The 22,661-nt window shown below is 35.1% G+C and overlaps 1 long non-coding RNA gene across 1 annotated transcript in view; it reads left to right on the forward strand.

The window, feature by feature from the left end:
• The window catches only part of LOC144296473 (uncharacterized), a 288,654-nt gene that overhangs the window by 194,812 nt on the left and 71,181 nt on the right, over positions 1 to 22,661 (forward strand). Inside the window, exon 4 of the long non-coding RNA XR_013363583.1 lies at positions 18,900 to 18,925. This is a non-coding gene — a long non-coding RNA (uncharacterized LOC144296473). The remainder of the gene's footprint in view (positions 1 to 18,899; positions 18,926 to 22,661) is intronic.

Here is a 22,661-nt window from a genome sequence, read left to right on the forward strand (position 1 = left end):
AGATGTAAAATCAAGTTTTAGAAAACACAAATAAAAAATCATGATACATACTCTCAGGCTTTATTCTCCTGTGAATAATAAAGAAGGTGAATGTTCTGGAATGAGATGAGTTGAAGAAAGGTCCTGAGAAGAGGTACAATAAAGGATAAAACTCCTCTCTTTCCAGGTTATTAATGGTACATGCATAGTTATTATCTAGAAACAGGGCTTTGCATGCTTTGGAACTTAGCCAAAGCAAGAGAATGGTCTCTAAGGATAGAGGAAGGATTATGAATGGACTTCATGAACAGAGTTATGAATGGAATAGAAAATACTCTACAAATGTAGGAAATTAATTAGTTGCAAATATGGACAAGATTAGTAATTTTGTTTTTCTTCATTACTTACCATTCTTTATGCTGTAATAGCTAACATAGCATATTTTTGGCTGGATTTTTGACTGGGACTATAAAGCCAAAGGGAACTCTGGATTTCTTATCTTCTTTTTTTTAACATTTTATTTATTTATTCATGAGACACACACACACACACACACACACACACAGAGGCAGAGACACAGGCAGAGGGAGAAGCAGGCTTCATGCAGGGAGCCCGATGCAGGACTCGATCCCAGGACTTCAGGATCACACCCTGGGCTGAAGGCAGGTGCTAAACCACTGAACCACCCAGGGATCCCCTGGACTTCTTAATTTCAAAGAAAAAAATAAAACAGAACAGAACCTTTGAGGTAGATATAATTAGCTCTCTTTTATTAATTTTTTACTTATTTATTTAAAGATTTAGTTATTTGAGAGAAAGAGAGTATTCATGCAAGTGGGAGGAGGCACAAAGGGAAAAAATCTTCAAGTAGACTCTCTTCTGAACATGGAACCTGATGTGGGGCTCAAACCTACAAAACCTGAGGTCATAACCTGAACCGAAACTAAGAGGCACTTAACTGACTGAGCCATGCAGGTGCCATTTAGCTCTCTTTCAAAGATGAAAAAGTTGACACCCAGAGAATTTATAATTTTCACTCCAAAATACGTGAGAACTTCGTAAGACTAAAATTGAATTCTGCATTTTAGAGCTTCGTCCATTTCTTTTCCCTAGTGATAAAGGAGCATTGCAACCATGTAATAAACTTTGTATTTAGGCCCATTATGTTGGCACCTATATATGAGGTAACATTCCTGTTGTTTCTGCCACTGACAGTGGGATGATTTCTTTCTTGATGAATGAAATAGAAATACAGAAAGGATAAGTCCCTCTCAATGGAATTTACTATATATACATAGAAATGTGTCCATGGTAACAATGTGAATGGATGGAAATACCATAAACATTTACATTTTGTAGTAGGTTCAAATTTCTTAAGTCATAAGTCTCTGATATGAGAAAAAAAACCATAATTTTCTAGCTGTAGATTGCATCACAAACTCCCATGTAGTCTGCTGCCAGAAATCTTAGAAAAGCCATGTGAAGAGGGCCCCCATCTGTCTTCTCTCCATCTCCATAGGTATTTTATCCCACTTGGCCCTTCAATGTGGCCATCTTTCCACTGGTATTAGTTTAGTCTTCTCTTTCCCTCTGTCTTTTGTCTTTACGGCCTATGCTACTTTCCACTTTGGCAGCCATGACACACAACCCACAGTCTCTGTCTCTATCTCTTCTCTCTCCCTTCTGTCTTCTAATTCTCTCTCCTCATCTCTGTTGAGGCACTGGAGAGGTTTGGTGGCCCCACCTCTCTGGTCTTCTATGAACTGGGTGGGGCAATCAGAAGCCCTCTCTCTGATCGATAACCATCTATTTCCTATTGATCTCTCCACACTCTGATGAGGTAGGAACTTTCCAATGTTTCAGTGAAGCTTGGAACAATTATCTTCTACTTTTGATGTCTCACATTAACTGAGGAACTTTTCTTACTTCCATATCTACTATTAATATTGGGGAGTGAAGGGCAGGATATATGGTGCTTTTGGAGAACTATCTAGTCTGATGCACAGTTAGCAGTTGGTGGAAGGAAGAAAGATACTGTTTTATCCATTTTTAAACTTTTAAAAACTCAGAATCTGATGCTTTTGTTTTCATGCTGCAGAGTGACTCTTCCCTTTTGGGGCAAAGCCAAAGTCATAAATGGCACTCAATGTAGGAGAATCACAGGGATAAAGAAATACAAGAGTCTTATCTCACTGTAATTATTTTGATTTCATTTTGAACAAAAACTCCATTTTTTTTTCTGTATTTCACAGCACATAAATCTTCTGATCTACACTGGTCTGTATAAGTTTGAATTCTTCTTTTGTCAGTGAAGTATAATGTAAGTCAATGAGTGGTTACCATTATGTTACATCTTTGGGAGAATTTTTTTCACTCTTGTCCAATGATTACTTGCAATAAAATCATTTGTGATAGCTGTTGAAAATGAAGATGCAGGTACATTTATTGAATCTAGAACAGGACCTACGCATCTGCATGTTAACCCCCCGGGCCCCAGAGATTCCTAGATTAATCAATTTTGAAAAACACTGATGTAGGATTTAAATAAGGCTGAACAATTTCACTTGTAACGGTAGTGAAACAGGAACACAGCTAACTGAAGATTTTTTTCTTTTTTTTAGAGAGAAAGAACTTAATATGTACTCATGTATTAGAAAGACTTAACAGTTTTATTTATGTCATATTTCTAAAGATAACTATTTATAGTAATGGAAATGGAATTTAACTGGAAAATCCTCTAAACTTTTGTCACTCCTATTATGTTTAAAGAGATGAAATTCTGGTTTCTGATAGTAACTACACAATATATTTGAGTTATATTTTGGAAAAATTATTGATTATCTATGCTTATCTTAGACATATGCATATATATATATATATATATACACATATACATATATACCCTAAAACACTCTTCTGCTTTCTGTCCAGAAGAAAAATAGAATGTGGATCTAAATCATTATTTTATGATTTAATTTCATGACTTCATTACTGGGAAGTACCATATACCACAAAGTTGAAGACTTAAAACATAGAAATTTATTCTCTGGAAGTTCAGGAGGACAGAAGTCCAAATCAAGGTGTTGGCAGGGCTGTACTCTCTCTTCCTTTCTAGTCTGCTTCTTCTAGCTTCTGGTGGCTTCAACATCCTTTGGCTTGTGGCTACATAGCTCCAACTTTGGCTTCTGTCTTCCTATACCTTTCTCCTTTTGTCTGTGTCTTTTCTTGTCTCTTCTAAGAACACTTGTCATTGGATTTAGGGGCCATTCAGATAATCCGACATGATCTTATTCTTCATTTATGTATCTGCAAAAATCCTCTTTCCAAATAAGTTCTTATTCACAGGCTCCTGGGTTAGGATGTGAAGATGTCTTTTAAAGAGCCATGTTTTTAAAAAAAAAAAAAAAAAAAGGGGCCATGTTTTAATTCACTACATATAATATGATCATATTTCATTTTTGCACCTTGTAAATTTTCCCACAATGGCCCTGTGTACTGCTCCATGCCTCCCTTCCTACCTTGTGACAGAGTGGCTAATGAGGAATTAATATCCCAAAGAAGAGAGCAAATAGTGGGGGACATGGAGATTGGGTCATCCTGTCTGCCATGATAAGGGCTGACATTAATCTTTTTCCCTAATTCCTTTCAAAACTTGACATCAGGGGGATGGGAATCTATTTCTTGAACTTAGAATGTGAATTAAACTTAGCTCTGAGCCTGGGAAATAAATTCTTTTCAGCTTGTAGAAATCGTGACTTATGTTTTTAAGTGGATTTTAAGTCTTCTTGCTTAATGAAGGCATCTCCTATGAGTAGCCACTCATCTGCTAGCCTGCGGGAGCCATGCCAGTGTTAAGTCCTCAGACTGCCTGTCACATCATTAACTTGATTCATTCCTAGTATTAATAAAAAGATGAAAGGAAAAGGAAAACTAATTAAAACATAAATGGTATATCCTTTTCAGTAGAATTTAATCTAAAATGAAAATGTAAAGTAGCCTTTAAGCAAAATGCTAGCATAAGAGGGAAAAGGAAGAAATGTGAACAAAACATACATGGAAATTTTGAATGTTGGCTGATGGCTCTGGCCATTTCTTCCTATCCAAGGAGCAATTGTTAAGCCTTTCCTACAGGATTAATTTAAAATGGTTATGATTACACAAAAATCCTAAAAATTTGCAAGACCAATGTTGTTTTTCATAAGCATATAGTGACAGGAACTGTAACTTTTGAACCCATGCATGGTTCCCAAAGGGTGGTCTTAACTTTCTAGCACAAGGTCCACAGCAAGTATCTGTTGAAGAAAAAGACTGGGCAGTATGCAGAGGCTACATGCCTAAGACTGTGAAACAAGACAAGTGTTTGCCTCGCTTTCTAGAAAAAAATATCTCCAAATGTAAAGGAAGTGAATCATGTGCATTTTCTTCCTTTCTCTGACAGGTGAATTTAAGCTTTGACGTTGAATTTTTGACACAAATGATTTAGAGAAAATTTCATTCAGGCAAAAAACATGTAAAATGTGTATATAACAGGTTAGATATTGAAGGAAGACATGACCAGAATGTTTTTGATATCACATTTAAGGAACTTAGTCCAAGGTCAATTTAGAAAGGTTATAGGCCATTGCATGGAAATATGATGCTGGAACAGCTTTTAAAGATCTTAAAAAAGAAAAAGAATATTGAATAAACCTAAGCCTTACAGTTTAGAACAATACCTTAGAGAAGTTATCTGTGAAATATGAGACTACTTTTTAGGTAAAAGGTTGAAGTATTTTAAGCTCAAAATATTAATGGCAGATTTCTAAAATATTTCTTGTGTCTATAGAATGCCTTTCTGAAAGTGAAGTGGCATTGTTAGAATTAGTGCAATCTACAACTTACTTCAAAAGTTCTCTGTACATGTAGCTGTTTTGCTTTGGGAAGATGGAATCAAGAGCATCCTATGACCTGTTAGCATAAAATTCTGAATCCTCCTATAATTTACATGACAGAGTTATGAAATTGAAGTGGGCCACCTGAGAAGACTGTTTAAATATCATGTAACTTATCTTTACAGCTTCTGATTGGGTAAAAATGCCAATAATCATCTCTTTCTAATCATCATATTTTAAAAATAAAAAATGGTAAATTTATGTATTGTAAAAATGATTCTGTAACCACAAGCTGTTTTTGTCAACTATCATTACTGTCTCTTTCAAAACAAACATTTTATACTTCTACAACTAATATTTGTCCTTGAATATTTATTACAGGATTTTAAAAAAAGATTTTATTTATTTATTAATGAAAGCCACAGTGAGAGGCACAGACACAGGCAGAGAAAGTAGCAGGTTCCCTGCAGGGAGCCCCAAGTGGGACTCAGTCCTGGTACCCAGGGGTCATGACCTGAACCAAAGGCAGATGCTCAACCACTGTGCCACCCAGGCATCCCTAGAATGTGTTCTCTTAATTATTTAATATTATATATTTATTATAGCTTTTAATCACAGAAATAGTATATCAAAGTAACAAAGTTTTGTCCTTTTCATATATTAAATCGGAAAGAATCAGTTTTGAATTATATCAAAGAAATATTTCAGAGACTTCTAAAATATAAACTTTTTCATAAATAGTTTTTTCGGGCAAGCACTTACAACCAAATCCTTAATAGATAGGAACTCTATAGGGGATATTTTTTTCCCTCAATAAAAATGTATCTTTTGGGCATTAGAACTACAACAGTTTCTGCAAAGAAATATATGTAGGAGCAACAGAGAGGGAGCAAAAAAAAAAAAAGTCCCTTGTGATAAGTGTAATATGAAAACTGTTACCAGTACTCAAAATACTTCAAATTAAATGGTAACATAACCTAAATATTTTAAAAATTAGGTTGTATTAATTGGAGTAGTCTTTGCTCTAATACTGTGTTTAACATGCTTGAATTTTGTTTATTTTCATTCTGTTTAGTTATCAGTACAACTTTTTCAAGAAGTTCCTGAATGTCTCCAGAACTTTTTAGCTCAGGTGCTCTAAATGATTGTTCTATTCATGAACTCAAAGTTTAAGTGAAAATAGCCACAGAGAAAGAGAGAGAGAGCTAGTAATAGGGAGAGAAAGCTTTGAGTTTAAAGGGAAATGATAGAGATGGTCCACTGAAGAACAATGGGTATTGTAAAATTCTTTATTCCATTATTTATCTATTTGCTTTGTTTTTGAAAAACACATGACAGTAGTTTCATATCCATAAATTCAGATACAGCTCCTTATGTATGCGAAAGGGCATGAATAATTTTTTTTATCCTTCATAGCTTTCTCTTGGCCTCCAAGAGAATAAGTAAAAGAAAGAGAGTGGGTTGGGAAGGGATCATTTTATTTGAATTTATAAATGATGTCTTCCATATTATTATACATGTGACTGCAGACTGGATTATCTATTTGGATTTTTATGCACCAGTAGACTTCTCTAACACAATAGAAAATTTATATACTCTATTACCGCAGCATTTTATTTACCTAGGATCACTAATACAATGTACAGAAAGGCTATTTCACTGAGACACTAGTCTCCCCAGATGCTGTTATGAGTCCTATCTCACTATTTTTAGGTCTCATATTATCAGCCTTAAACACCACTTCTTGCCTTGTATTAGAGTCAACTTGCATTGGGGTTAAATTTAAAAGTGCAATTAGTTTTTCCAAGAGCTTTCCTATAATTAAAAGTTCCCAAGGCATTTTGCAGAGTCACCCAGGGAGCCTGATGTCAAAGTGATTCTGTACTGAAATAATTTCATGATCTTGACTATGGCTATTGAACTCTCTCTAGAAATCAGCCCGACATGTTGTGTAGACATATTAAGACTGGGAGAATAACAATGGCTTAAAATTTTAGTTCTTTTGGGCAGGATGAAATTTCTGGGAAATGAGGAGATACTAAGTTGTAAAGGTGTTATGATCATGCAAAAGTCTTAAACATTGTGTGTTGGGCCTCACAGTTTTATTTCATTAACATATAAGCAACAAAGATTGTCTCAGAGATTCTACAACTCCAAATATTTTGCATGTAAATGTATATATTTATATGTGCTTCAGAGTCATAAAGGGGACATTTTATCTGAAGAACTAAGATAAAATAAATATCATCTATCAAGGAGAGTTATGGTCCTTCATTGTAATCATGAAAAACTAATTATATGATGCTTATGCCCCTTACACACATTGTGATAAAGATGAGTTGAGAGTGGATTTTATAAAGAAGTTCTAGAAGGGATTCTTTAAGGAGTGCTATGTGTATATCTGGTATGGGAAGAAGAACGATGATATCTACCTTCATTTCAAGCCTAATGGAAAGGAGCTTAAGTAATATCACTTGTAAGGCCTGATATGGGTGACTAGAAGCTGAGAGGATACAATAAACGTGTGTTTGACTCCTGTCTTGAAAATACGGTGAGTAAGACAAAAAGCTGATTAGCTTTCCCATGTAATCGGAACAAAAGGGAGGTGCTGCTTTGGAGTAATTCTGCATTTCCAAAATTGGTCAAAATAAGGGATGCAGCAGTGCTTCTTGTGGATAAGATATGAGCTACACATGTAGTACAGTATGTGGATTATAATAGGTCTTCTTCAAAGCCAGTGAGGTGGCCCATGCAGCCACAGCAGATGAAGAACGGGAGTACTGTTTGATCTCACCAGTCTGCAAGAGATTTAAGCAAGCATACAGACGTACTTGCCCTATTGAGGGAAACTTCAAGTACAAAATTCTCAGTGGTGGGTGGAGTCTCTAAGAAACCAAGAAAATACTCATAAGAGCCTGCCACCCCACAGCACATGAAGTCATTTTACAAAAACTTCAGTCCAGTTAAAGCTTTCTGGCTTTCCTCTGTTCCAGCCAGAGGGGGTCAAAACAGATAGGGAGTATTGGGAAAAGTGAGTAAGGGAGAGCTAATTATGCCTGTTTTCACCATGATAAGCAATCTGGTAAAAACATGCCTCTTTAGAAGAGGAAATTGCATCTGATTTAGGTTAAAAGCTTTGATTCAAAGCTCCAAGAGGCTACACTACTCTCTGAGACCTTCCCTGGGATTAAATGCTAATTTCTGAAATGAGTCCATGTTTAACAATTTGAAAGGAATATAGGAGTAAGGATTATACAAAAGTTATTGGACTGTCCATATATCCATCTAGTGACAAGGGAAGTACTAGGTCTGATGAGTAAATTTAATGTAAACACTGGGGAAAAATTAAGTTGTTTTCTGATTATATTCCATAAAATATATTAGCCATATTTTTCTTTTAAGTTTTTTTTTTTGGATAAGTATTTAGTGAGACATAGTAATATTATTTCATTCTTACGACGTATATGGGGAGAGTTAATCAAAATAGAGATGTTTACCAAAAAGAGCTATTGTTTTCATATTTGTGGCAAAACTGGGTCATAAAAAAATCAAGCATTGCTATCATGTTATTATTCAATGTTTCTGATGCATTTAAAAGAAAACATTGAGAGTTAAAATACAGAAAAATGTAGGCCAAAATACAAGATGATGAATGGAGGGTCAATGAAAGGACATTAAGGAAAAGCAATGAGAAACAGAGTTCATGTAGGTTTTTCAGTTCTAAAAGGTCTCAGTCCCACAGCCCTGCCCGGGGCTGGGAGAGGTACATGCGCTAGCCAGTCTGTGGGAATGGTGGCAGCTGGAGAGCACCTGACCCCTATAAGGAGGGCACACGATTCAAACCTGGCTCATTATTTGAGCTCAATGTGCCCAGGGCTTCAGTTTATTATTTTCTCAAGAGAAGATAGAAATCTGGATTTTTATGTGAACTGTATTATGTGTTGCCAAAACTAAATACGTCTGTAACTTGTAATGGACTGGGGTACACAGCTTTGTGGGAGGATTAAAAAGTAATGGTGACTTAGCATATTAAGTCAGGCTTTTACCATAAATAAAGGAATGGGCAAACTACAAAAAAAAAAAAAGAGAGAGAGAGAGTTGAAAGAATAGAAAAAACAATTCCCTTTACTTAGATTCCCCATATGTACACACACACATTTTTTCTATACATTTGAGAGTAGATTGCGGAAAGCATGTTTATTTACTCTTTTGTATATAATTCCTAAAATAAGGACATTTTCTTATATACTCCCAGTATATAAAATCAGGAAATCCAAAATCAGGAAATTAACATTGATACTATATTATTATCTCATCTATAGACTTATTTAGATTTTGTCAATTGTCCTAATATTGCCCATCGTAGCAAAAAAAAAAAAAAAAAATCCTAGATCATGTGTTGCATTTAGTGGTCTTGTCTTTTTAATCTGTTTTAATATGGAAAAATTGATTAGACTGTTTTGTGCTTACTGATGTTTATATTTTTGAAGAAAACATGGCAGTTATTTTATAGAATTCACAAAGTTTGGATTTTTTAATATTATTTCATTATTAAAGTCAGGCTATTGGTTTTGAGGAAAATACTGCAGAAGTGATGTCTTTTTCTCAATGCATAATACTGGTAGACACAGGATGGATTTTGTCCCATTTTTGGTGCTATTAGCTCTGTCTGTGGTGTTTGTCAGGTTCCTCCATTATAATTTTAGTTTTTTCCTTTGTAAATAATATGTATGGACAGAAATTTTGAAACTATTAAAGTATTCTGCTATTATTAGAATTTTTGCCTAACTTTTTAGCAGTTGTTAGTTTTAGTGCCCACTGAGGATTCTTTTTAGAATCAACTTTTGTTGTAATAGTTGAAAATAATGATTTTCTTATTTTATCATTCCTTGCAATTAGTTGATTACAGAGTTACTTTCTCAATTCTCCTTTATTTATTTCGTAATGATTATTTATTCATTTGAGAGAGAGAAAGAGTGTGCAAGCAAGGGGAGGGGGAGAGGGAGAGAGACAGAATATCAATCTACCTACCCCACTAAGTGCAGAGCCCAAAGCTTCCATCCCACAACCCTGAGATCATGACCTTCGCCAAAATCAAGAGCCAGAAGCTTAACTGATTTTAGCCACCCAGGCACCCTCCAGTTCTCTTTTATATCTTTGGACTCAAAGATTCTTATTTTATTCAAAGAATTACAACCCATATTTGGCTACTAGAAGCCTCAAGTCCTGATGACTCTTTCTGTATTCTTTTGATACCTCCTTACTTTGTGTCATAATAATATGTTCCAGATTTAGCTCATGCTTTCTTTACTCTATCTCTGGAATTAGGGATTTCTAGAAAGATATTTAGTGGAGAATTATATTTAGAAATCAAGGTATGCTACTGGAGTGTCATCACTCCAACCAACCTTATGTTGGTTCACAACCTTCTCAGGCTTCCTGGGTGTACCCTGAAACCAGTCCTTGTACTCAGAGGGCAGGGAGAGATGGAAGAAAGAGACAGGCCACTCCCAATTGGTAGGTGGCAGGTTTAATAAGCAAAGTGAAGTTACATATGAGGCTTGTCTTGGGTGGCATAAGGTGACTGGATCATCACCTGCCAAATCTTAAAGAAGTTTCATGAGGCATAAACTGGATTCAGATTCATATACTGTATAGGTGGTCTCACCCCCATCACAAACTCAAGGCTGTGTTCTTAGAGCAGTCTCTGGTAGCAAGAAAGGCAAGCAAAATCCATATTCCAAGGACAAGGGGGGAGGTGATGATTTTCCAATCACCCTGGGGAGCTCATGGGTCAACTGATGCTCATGTCTTCTCAGTGACCTTCACCAGCACTTAGAGCACTTTCTAATTCTATATCTATCCATCTATCTCAAACACCATGGGTTCCCATGCATATCTTATATTCCAATTTAACACCAGAGGGTTTGTTTTAATCCTTCTCTACATCCATATTTGCAGCTTACTTCTCCAAGAGTGAGAAACCTGCCTCTAATTATCCAAAATATATTTACCTAATTTTTTGCTACTAGAATACACAATAATTTTGAATTGCTGGCCCATGTGTCTGTGAAAAATGAGCCTCCTCACTAGAGTTACCATTTGTTTAGGTTTTCTTTCTTCTTTCTTTCTTTCTTTCTTTCTTTCTTTCTTTCTTTCTTTCTTTCTTTCTTCTTTCTTTTTTCTTTCTTTCTTCTTTCTTTCTTCTTTCTTTTCTTTCTTCTTTCTTTCTTTCTTTCTTTCTTTCTTTCTTTTCTTTCTTTCTTTCTTTCTTTCTTTCTTTCTTTCTTTCTTTCTTTCTTTCTTTCTTTCTTTTCTTTCCTTCTTCTTTATCCTGTGGATACATTGTCTAAACGCTATGTTTGAAAGTTGCCCAGGGTTATTCCTCTTTCACTCCCACTCCCTACTACCCTCATAGTGTGATTGATTATAGTATTAATTTAAAATATGGCTTCAGTTTGTTTTTATTTTTTTATTTTTATTTTTTTATTTTTATTTTTTTATTGGAGTTCAATTTGCCAACGTATAGCATAACACCCAGTGCTCATCCCATCAAGTGTCCCCCTCAGTGCCCGTCACCCAGTTTTTTTTTGTTTTTTTATTTCAGAATTCCTCCTTTTAATTTTCTTTTTGACTATGTGAAATATTTGCATGATTCTGAAAGTTAGAACTGTAAAAGAAGGTATTGTCAGAAATATGTTATTCTCTACTAATTCCTCCCATTCCCACCCACCCTGGAAGGTAACCGTTATCAATAGTATCTGATTATTTTGTGCCCAAGTGAGCAGATACATGTATTTTCTGATTTTTCCTTTCTTCTTCTTCTTCTTTCTTCTGATATGACAAAAAATGTCATATCATAGAGCTTTCTTGCACATAGCTTTTCTCACTGAGTCATTTATCCTGTAAACTACTCCACAAAAAGTCACAGAGTCTTGATTCTTTTACATAAGTACATAAGTCTTGATTCTTTTACATAAGTACACAATGCCATTGTGTAGATGTATCATAGTTTTACCACTTTCCTTTTATATTAGGCAGATAGTTTCTCGTATCTGGAAACTATAAACAATTTCTTCATAGATAACTTTTTGATTCATATTTTCATATTGTTGGACATGTCCCTTCAGGGTATATATAGTCACTTTCTTTACATTATTTTCATTAAAACAAGAAATGCATGTGATAAAATTGAATAGAACAAAGTGACACAAAAATAAAAAAATATCTCTATACCTCCCACCACATTCCTACCATATACTTCTTTGAGTCAATCTCTTTTAGCCATTTCTGTTTCAGTTCTTCTGGTTGTGGTATCTCTAAATATTGTAAATCTCATGAATTTGGTTGGGGGGTGGGAGGGAATTTAGATAATCTTATGTCTTGTTCCTCTCTTGTTTTTAGAGATATTTGGAACTTAGAGATAAGGATCAAAGGCTAATAATCAAATATCAATTTTACTAACATTCAAGCTAGACTGAATAATAACTCAAATCTGTTGGTGACTATAATTAGGTTTCTTAGTACCTCCCTCTCAGTCCAGACTTTAGAACAACCCACTTTAAGGAATATTTGAGACTATAGAGAAAACAAAAACAAAAACTCCTACCAAGAATCATTATTGCACATACTTAAAGTATACTTAATACATATCCTTAGGTTTGTTCTAAATTCTGAAATATTTCACTTATAAATGCCTAGGACTTTCATAATAAAGTATGAGGAAGATGAATTTAAGTCTTGAAAATGCCTACATATACATACTTTATACTCAAGTTTTTGAAGTACTATAACAGAGATTTCCTGTATATGTCCTTTTAATGCATAATACATTGCCCATGTAAATAGTGTGTTATCAATATTACTAACCCAAATATTAGGAGTAAGGTTATAGAAAATTTTTAAATAAATTTTAAGAGCAAAATATAGATTAAATAGAAATTGTCTGCTATTATAAATACTGTCAGTAGTCTACACTTTTCACTAGACTTCATCTTAAATATGTAAGGACATAAAATAAATCAAAATGTATATTTTATTCCTGACCCAACCTAGATTTAGCCAAGCAAATCGGCAAGGGAATAGTTACAAGACGAATTGTATGTCTTTGCTTTGTTGCAAGCCATTTGTCACCATAACATATTGAAATTAAAAGAGCCATCTTTGATAGCATTCTTTAATAATATATTCCATTTTGTCAGTATTCTGCACATTGTATTTTCCTTAAAAAAATTAGAGGACTTACTTTTGATACATTTAAAATGGCTTCCACAGTACTTGTTTGTATGTTGGAAAGAACTTCATAAACTCACAAATAATGGATCAGTAGAGTACTTTGACAAGAGAGGTTATTGTGTTTTCTCCTCCTTTTAAATGCTTTTTTAAGAGGCAAACCTCTTGCATATGTGCAATAATTTAAATCCATGATAATTTGGAGGCAGAGGCATCAATTAACTAAGGCAATTAAGAAACTTCTAGTTCTATGATTTTTCCAAATATACAGCTGACTTTCAAGGTGAGAGTATGTAGTTGATAGTGCATAATATTTGCCCATGGTAAACAGAGATTTATTGGAGGTAAGAAAAGGTAACATCTGGAAAAGCAGGTAGTGTGTACCATTTAAACACCTTGATTTCTTATTCAACATTATTTATGAGAGAAACTTGACATCTTTTGCTCTCAGAGGTTTAATGCAATCTCTGAACAGCTGCATAGGCACACAAAGTGGTGCGGTTTACATAAGGAATAAAGGAATATACAAAAGTCTTTAATCACAAAGATAAGCTAAGTAAGATGTTTAAAAAGAGCTAAGATATGAAAAAGGGAAGTTCTTGCCAGATAATTTGCAAAAGACTATTCAAAAAATTACTTTAAAAATTTTTGGCTTCCCTTGGAAGGTCACTTACATTCTGCCATCAGTGGCCATTGTTAAATAGGTGGAATGGTGTGAAAGTTGCTTTAGCAAATGAAACGTGTTCCAGCATAGGCGTGTTGCTGTCTTGGCACACTTAAGGAATTGGTTGTAGACAGCAAAGAGCACTATCCATTACTTCTGAGAATTTACTAATAATGAGGGTCAATCGTAAAGACTGAAAAAGGGCAAACATAGAGTCTCCTGTGGAAGAGAGAAGCTGAACAGGGTAGAAGCAGCTTTTTAACCTTGGCAATATGTGACGTATTATTGCAATAATTCATCCAAGCTGACAAGTCCTGTCAACTTAAACTGGATTTTTTTCCCCCTACGAATGCGATTGCCCTAGATAATAAGAGACAAGGAGCAAAAAGTACTATAATTTCATCTTGGTGAGGCTAAAGGTTTTATATCACAGAATGTTGATCAAAACATTGTAGAAATATGGTTTAGATCAAAGAACTCTGAGGTGAAAGCAGAAGTTACTGACAGGAAAACAAAATAAAAAAGACTATTCTAAATAAATATAAGGGAGTGACTGAAGTGCATTAAGCAGGTTGTTGGTGGTATTGTCTTATTTGTTGTATTAAATAAAGACTTAGATGAAAGTATATATTATATCCATTCAATACAATAGTGCTGCCTAGTTGGTGACTAATTTGGTAAAATAGAAAATTATAAATATAACAAATGATATTGTAAACAAGAGAATCTACTTGAAAAAAATGAACAAAAAATAAATTTAGACAAGTATAAGGTTAGTATAAAATAGCTTTCTAGAAGTGATGCAATAAATGATCAAATGTCAAATATGGATAAGCAAGATATTGAAAATTATAAATAGCAGTCTAGATAGTAGGAACCCTTCTACTCAGCATAGATCACCCCCCTCACTAGCAAGCCTTATGAAAATAATATATCTAATTATTTTTAAAAAAGGAGAATTAATGGAAGACATTTTGCAAGAGGCAGACTGTTCATTTTACTGGGTGTCCAATTTTAGATTGAGGACTCACTGGGTCTGTGAGAAATCAGGAAGAGGTCAAGAAAAAGAGAAATAATTAAAAATAGGAAATGGGTCAGTTTAGAAAGGGAATTTTATTTGGAACAAAATATAAAATGGGACTAAATAGAACCAAATGAATATATAAAGTAAGATGATACTGACATATTTAGTGGCTCCTCCTGGTCTCCTGTAAGGATAAGTCAGTGTGGTTTTAAAAGTAGCAGAAATGGCTATGGAATTCTGTTTGGAATTTATAGCCAGAATGACACCCAGTGTCTTATCAAAACTATGCAGTGTGAAATGTATTTCAACTTGGTACTCTTGATTCTCTATCAAAATATGAGGCTACTCCAGGACAGAAAATGAAGTTAATCCATGTTTCTCAGGGACTGAACTAGCAAAGTCAATAAGCAAGACTCCTCTCTATATCCCACAGAAGACACTGTCTCTCTCTTCTTGATGCTTCTTGGCTTCTCTCTTGTTTATTTGCTTCATTCTTTCTCACTCTTTAAGCTCTCGGTTCCTTCCTCCCATAGCTGGTAGGGATGGCTCCCCCTGGCCCCTCCCTGGCATTCCAATGTTTAAAGTGTAGGGCTCTCCACTCTCTCACTGTTTTTAGTCTCTGGTTCTCCTAATTAAATTTCATAAGATAAAGAATCTAAGAATCAGCTCAAAATGGCTGTCCCTTGGTAAGTTTCCTTCCTGATTTCAGTAATTGCAGAGTTGGGAGGTGTAGTTTGATGCTGGGCCTGTCTTTTTCAGATACTGCAGTCAGCAAACCCTGGTGAAAAGACAAAGAACCAATCTACATGGGGAAAGCAGTGGGCAGTGACATCAGTGAGAGCTCATTTAGTTATTAAAAAATAATATTGCACTTATATAATTTGAAGGCATTGAATCAAACACTGAGAATAAGGTGGTAGACCAGAAAGACATCATTCCTGTCCATTGGGATCAGTCAATCAGAGATTCTTACAGGGAAAGACCCATCCTACAGAGCTGTGCTAATATTCTAGAATGGTCCTTGAGAAATTTTAAGAGACTGAAATTTTGTAAATATTTTATTATAATAGCATACCAATTACAAAACACATGTCATTGACTTTCCATTCTTTTAATATATTAATTTTAATAAATGGTGCTCAGCATCCTTAAAAAAAAGTAGTTTCCCCCTACCTGGGTGTTTTGAATAGGAGCTTAAGCCCAGAGAAGTGTGATAAGATGCTTAGAAAATAACATGGACTATTTGGATTACAGAAATTATTGGTTTAAAGGCTACAAGTACATACCAGAAAGTTTTAGGTAGTTATAATGTAAACCTTTCGACATTAGAACACTGTACCTAATTATAGATATTCAAATCAAAGTTTTATTCATTATATATGCAAGTTTGTGAAGGTGATTTTTTCATTCATAGAAACCTACTTATAATAACAATAATAATACTGAGGTAATAATAAAAACAACAATGGGTTGCCTGGGCAGCTCAGTTGGTTAAGTGTCTGCCTTCAGCTAAGGTCCTGATCTGAGGGTACTGGGATTGAACCCCATACTGAGCTCCCTGATCAGCAAACAGTTGGCTTCTGCCTCCACTGCTGCCCCATCCCCCCTTCACTTGTGCACTCTTTCTCTATCAAATAAATAAAATCTTTAAAACAATAACAGCAATAATAAATGACATTTATTGAGCTGTTAGTATATACTAAAGACTGTGTGGGCACTTTACATGAATTGATTCATTTATTTTCACAACAGTTAACATGACTTAGGTTCTTTTGACTCTCATGATCATTTAAAAATTAACAATGAGGGGAAAAAATAAACATGAACAATGCAGGAACTGAAGCAGAGAGTAAGTAATTTGCCACAGATCATACAGCTATTATGTTGTGGACCTAGGTAGGGTCTCAGCACAGCAGTTTGACTATAGATAGATCCACCACATTTCATTAGTGATACATAACACATGAGGCTGTACATTACTAAATGATTTATATTCAGGACTACAATTAATCATTTGCAGTTCCTATTATCTATATGTTCAGGGTATTGACCTCTGGAATATGACACAGAGTAAGAGAAAAAAATGTGGTATTTTCTACTAATATTCTGTAATGAAGATACTGCTTTCTGTAGACATGACACTGAAGATCACATTATAGAAATGCCTTTAAAATACTCTGTAAATATGTTAAATTGGTGCGGTGTTATGGTATCAATGTTTATTATCTGCAAATTTAATTGTGTAAATGTCTACTTGAAAATAAAGATTTGATATTAAACATGATGGTAAATAAAATGCTTTTTTTGAGTTTCAGAAGATTCTTCTTAAGTTTTTTTCTTTTGCTAAATGAGATTGTGGCATATCTTGCTTTTTAAAACTCTCATAATTTATTAAATGTAATAGTCAATATCTGCTTTTAGAAAATCTTTTTTTTTCAAGGATCTCTTGGTATAAAATTGTTATTGGAAATCAATACTTATCTAATTAATTAGCCATAACATTAATTACTAGCTCAGTTTCTCAGATCTTAACAGGATTGAAAGTGAAATCTATAAAGAAACCCACCAGAGGGGCATCTGGGTGGCTCACCAGTTGAGCATCTGCCTTGGGCTCAGGTCATGATCCTGAGGTCCTGGAATCAAGTCCCACATTGATCTCCCGGGAGGGAGCCTGCTTCTTCCCCTGCCTATGTCTCTGCCTCTCTCTCTGTTGTCTCTCATGAATAAATACATATAATCTTAAAAAAAAAAAAAGAAATCCACCAAATTGGCATTGGTGGTCTCCAGATATAAGGAAGAAGAGGCCAACATCGAGAGTGATGAGGTGGCAGCAATCTATGTTAATAATAATACATTTAAATATTACATTTGCATTTAAAAGCTAATTTTTAAAAGCTATATTCTTTTCACTTATAAAGATGATCAAGACAGGAAGAGAAAAAAATTATTTCATCCTGAAAAATCAATGCAGTGATAAAAATATTTAATTTGGGATCCCAAATTTTGAATGTATCACTATTTACAAGAGTGTGATTTAAGTGATGTTGGATTTCCAGATCTGGAGAGGACCTTAGAAATCATTAGAATTTTGTTGTGTGACTTCATTAATTAGCTTGGCATGTAATTTAAGTCCTATTAATCAGAGAACAAGAAGGGACCAAGCTTGGGAGAACTAATCTGACAAATGTTGTAGTAGACACATTTCATTTGTTGGAAATGCCAGGGCTGGAGATTCTTGTGGCTGGGCTTGTTCTCATAGACACTGGACAGTGGAAAGAAATGAAGGTTCAACAGAACAGTCCGCTTGGAGTGGTTGTGCATTGCCTTCTGCAAAGTATTTGAGTCTGGCTCACTTGGGCCAAGAGCCAGGTCATTTCATTTAGTAAATTTCTTTTCTGTATCAGCTACACAGACTACCTTTTGTCTTTTAGTTCTTTTGTTAAAAACCCTGAGTGATATATTTCTGTTTCCAGCTTATCCACCTGTGTGATATTCTTCTCCTCAGGAGAATATCTTTCCCCCATCTCATCTTTTCTGCAGAAGTATATATTAAAAATTAACTGATAAATGAGATAGCTTAAATGTCCATAATACTTATAAAATAAGTGCTAACTTGTGTAAAATGAGTCTAATTCAGGTTTTATAGAAAACCATAGAATCCAGAGAAGTTTTAGTTTCTTTATTGGTCCTTTAATTTGTCATTTGCTAGGAGTTTTTGGGCAAAAAACAGAGGCCTGAGACTGAAAATTCTATTTCCAAAATAAGAATGTAGGAAGTGTTGAAAGAAATTGAGAACAAATGTGCCTAAATTCATATAAAACCTTTTATTAAAAAAAAAAAAAACCCAAACCAAACCTAAACCAAACCCTTAGGTGCAAGTCATTAATGATTGTGACTCAATTAAATACTGTCATGGTTAAATTCAAGACTTCCTGGTGCTTGCTTATGTTTCAATGCTCTATTTTACATGAGAATACTTACAGTCTTCCCTATATTGTCACTGGTGCATCCTCTGAGGTCAAATTTGGGTAACTTCAGGCTCAGGCTTCCTGCATAGTTTTCACTGCCTCAATCACTACTGTTGAGAATCCAGTGTCTCATATTACTTCATTTCCCTTTCTCTCTCCAGGTTCTACTATCAAGAGAAAGATAACAGTAAGTTTCCCTAATTGAGTTACAGGGCATTTCCAAGATATGTCCATCTAAGGCTGATTAATTTCAAAACCTCTTATAGCTTGGTCTGTCTCTGTTGGCTCATTATCACCCAAAGTCCTTCTCCCACGTGGGAAACATCTGTTATTGCTCATTTTACCCGTTGCTAACCTCAGCCCTATCTCTCCTATTTGCTAAAGAAATGGGACCTTTCTGCTTTATTTTCCAGTTTCTTGTCCATTTTAAAGACAATGTCCTTTCTATAGTGATTCATTCATTCATTCAACAAGTGTGTACTAATGGTGCCAATTATGAGCCTGGCAGTGTTCTAGGCTCTGTAATATACTCATATAAAAATGGATTTTGGAGACAAAAAGATTGCTGGTATTACTTTTAAAGTTACACAAATCAGAATGCCTTTGTGTGTGTGTGTGTGTGTGTGTGTGTGTGTGTTCATCCACATTCAGTTACACAAGTGCAGAATGCAGTAGTCAGAAAGTTGGACCTAACAAGAGTTGTGGGTACAATGAAGCCAGAGAGGCTAAAAAAATTGAAAATGTGACTCTACTGATTGCCCATAAAATTTATACTGGGTACAAATAGAAGAAAGGTTTATTGTGGAGATGAAGACAATTAGAAGGTGGGAGAAATAATTGATTTCATGTCCTTGTAGAGTCAATGGATTACGGGAAGCTTTCATAGTGATATTAATAACTACACCAACATTTACTAAACACCTGATATATTTTGGGAGTGGTTCAAAGTGTTTCACATGGATTATCTCTTTTAAGCTACACTAGGGGGTAGTTGCAAACTGTAACCAGTTTCATTTTGCAGGTGAAGAAATTAGAAGTGAAATTAATTTGAGGATGACCCTCTCTAATTCTCTGGATCAGTCAGATTAGGAAAGGTATCATTATTTTGTTTGAAACCTCTAAGCTGCTATAGAGATATAACTATTATTCAATGGATAGAAAACTTGTACATATACCGTAAGAATTATTGAAATGGCTAAGAACTGCAGTGATGACAAGTCTTCAGTGTCCTCAAATATAAACCTAAAAGTATCCTATGGGTTTAGGGATGTGTTATTTCCATGCTCAATAATCTGCTATTCATACCTATCAAAGGAAGCCCTGGATATGCATACAAGGAAAATTAAGCTATTAAGATAGGATATTTTAATTTCTAGAAGCTTATTGATTTTTTTTTTGGAAAAGGGTAAGAGTTCTTGATATATTGTCGGTTTTAAAGCACAAACCAACTTTTAACTAAGATTTGTTTGTATTTATGTCCAATTTCAGAAGTAAGAAAGCATGAGGCATTTTCCACATAAATGTAAAAGGGCAGAATATATATTTGTCAGTAAGTACCAAAAATCTAGTACAATTATCAAAGACCAATATGAATTAAGTAGTTTCTTTAGATTAGCCTCTGGGGATCCCTGGGTGGCGCAGCGGTTTGGCGCCTGCCTTTGGCCCAGGGCGCGATCCTGGAGACCCGGGATCGAATCTCACGTCGGGCTCCCGGTGCATGGAGCCTGCTTCTCCCTCTGCCTGTGTCTCTGCCTCTCTCTCTCTCTCTGTATGACTATCATAAAAAAAAAAAAAAAATTATAAAAAAGATTAGCCTCTGAAAGGAAAGAGGCACCTGGGTGGTTCAGTTGGTTAACTGTCCAAGCCTTGATTTTGGCTCAGGTCAGGATCTCAGGGTTGTGAGATGGAGCCCCAAGCATGGAGCCTCCTTAAGATTTTCTCTCTTTCTCTGCCCCTCCTGTAGCCTCCTCCCACCCCCATTCATGAGTGTCTTTGCTCTCTTTCTCTCTCTCAAAAAAAATATTCTGAGAGGAAATTAAAACTCATCCAATGGGTTCATAAAGTTAAATTATAAACTGGTAAAGAGCTGCCTCTACCTTGGACATCCTTTCTAACCATCATTTGTAATCTGTATCTTCAATTTAAGAAAAGTGACTCAGCATCTCGCAGAGAAGAAACCATTATCAGAGAATGAGTCATTTAAGAGTTGTCTTTGGGGTTCAAAGCCCTTGGGCCTCTGATATCCCAGTTGTCATTGCAGTGGATATAGTAACCAGAGGTGCACTTCCCTGATAGTTATTTTCTCTCATCTTTCATATTTTGAGTTAATGGGCACTGTATAGTTGTGTGTTTGGGTAACTTCTCTTAATTACTCATGTAATTGGCAGCTTTATAACAGAGTTTTTAAAATACCTGGATAGGGCAGCCAAACTAACCTCTATCCATGAGTATTTAAAGGATGACAGTAGACAAATGAGAAGAGCTTTATCCTGTGATCACGCATGCCATGCTAAATCAGGGAAAAAAAGCAGACAGTATCGTTTGAAACATCGAATCCATTCCCATAGTACTGAAGAACCATCAGTTATATTTTATTTCTCAGTGTTTTTTTTTCCAACAGAGGCTGTCACTTTTAATTGGTGGAAGTGATAGAGATTTCCTGAACTCTACTGGGAGTCAGTTCTGGGCTAATATACCACATAGTTTTTTTCTCAACTTCATTTCATTTCGATTGTGCTTAGGAAGACAACAACTTTATCTTTATTTACTTCTTTCTTTCCTGTAATAAATCTCTCTAGAATCTTTATGCAAGTCTATAGAAGATTTGATCTCAAGCTATGTAAGGTCATTCTCTCTATGGAGGGAGAGAATATACTACTATATGGAGTACTCTTACCCCTAAGGATTTGTATGCCATATTAGTCTGATGTTCTTCTGGAATATTTTGTCTTTATCCTTTCTCTCTTTTCATTTCTTTGCCCCAGTTGCTTTGTCTTGCTTCCAGATTTCACCAAATAACAAATGAAAACCTCAGTGGAAAAATGGGCAGATGTTATGAACTGGCAATTTTCAGAAGAGGAATCTTAACATTTCATTAGTAATCAGAGAAATATATATTAAAATGACTATGAGGTAACAAGTGACATCTTATTAGAAAACTTAGATGATGTCAAGAGTGAAAAAGGATGTGTTATTATAGGATTCTCATCTGCTACTCATGATAATGTAGAAAGCTACACCAATCCTGAAGAGCAACGTGGGGCAATTTAAATTAATTATCTATGTCCTCCAAGACACAGAGTCCTCTGGACATATATCCCAAACAATTATTTTAATCCATCAAAGAACTTGCAAGAGGATGTTCATCACAGTAAATTTGTTGGTGAGTTGGCTGGGTTAAATGTGGTGGATTTCTACCATGAACTACTCTGGAGCAGTTAGAAGCAACTGACTAGATAAACCCATAGCAACCCATAGCAACATCAGTGGATCCCCAAAACAAATTGTTGAATGAAAAAAGTACACATAATTTCTTTTTTTCCACCCTGTTTTCCTCTACTCCTACTTTTTATTCTTTCCCCCAGCTTTATTAATATATTATTGACATATAACAGGTATAAATAAGGCTAACTTTATTTTTAGCTCAATCCCTTCTTACCTCACCTTATTTCTAATACCTGCTCAGTCCACCTCCCAATCAGTGCCTCAAAACTGTAAGTTAGCTCTTGCCAGAATCTTCCTGAATTCTCTCTTATAACATGGACTGGATTCCATCAGTGGTTCCTAATTTGTAGTTCATCAGTGATGAAAGTCAACAAATACTTAAATGATTTTTAGTAGGATGAGTCAGTCTCTCTAAAATATTGGTGCACTTTTAACATTTTGGCAGGATTTGTTTACCTCACTATAGGAGGTTAAATAGT

The sequence above is a fragment of the Canis aureus genome, chromosome 24, assembly GCF_053574225.1.
Source record: "Canis aureus isolate CA01 chromosome 24, VMU_Caureus_v.1.0, whole genome shotgun sequence".
In the NCBI taxonomy this organism is placed as follows: domain Eukaryota; kingdom Metazoa; phylum Chordata; class Mammalia; order Carnivora; family Canidae; genus Canis; species Canis aureus.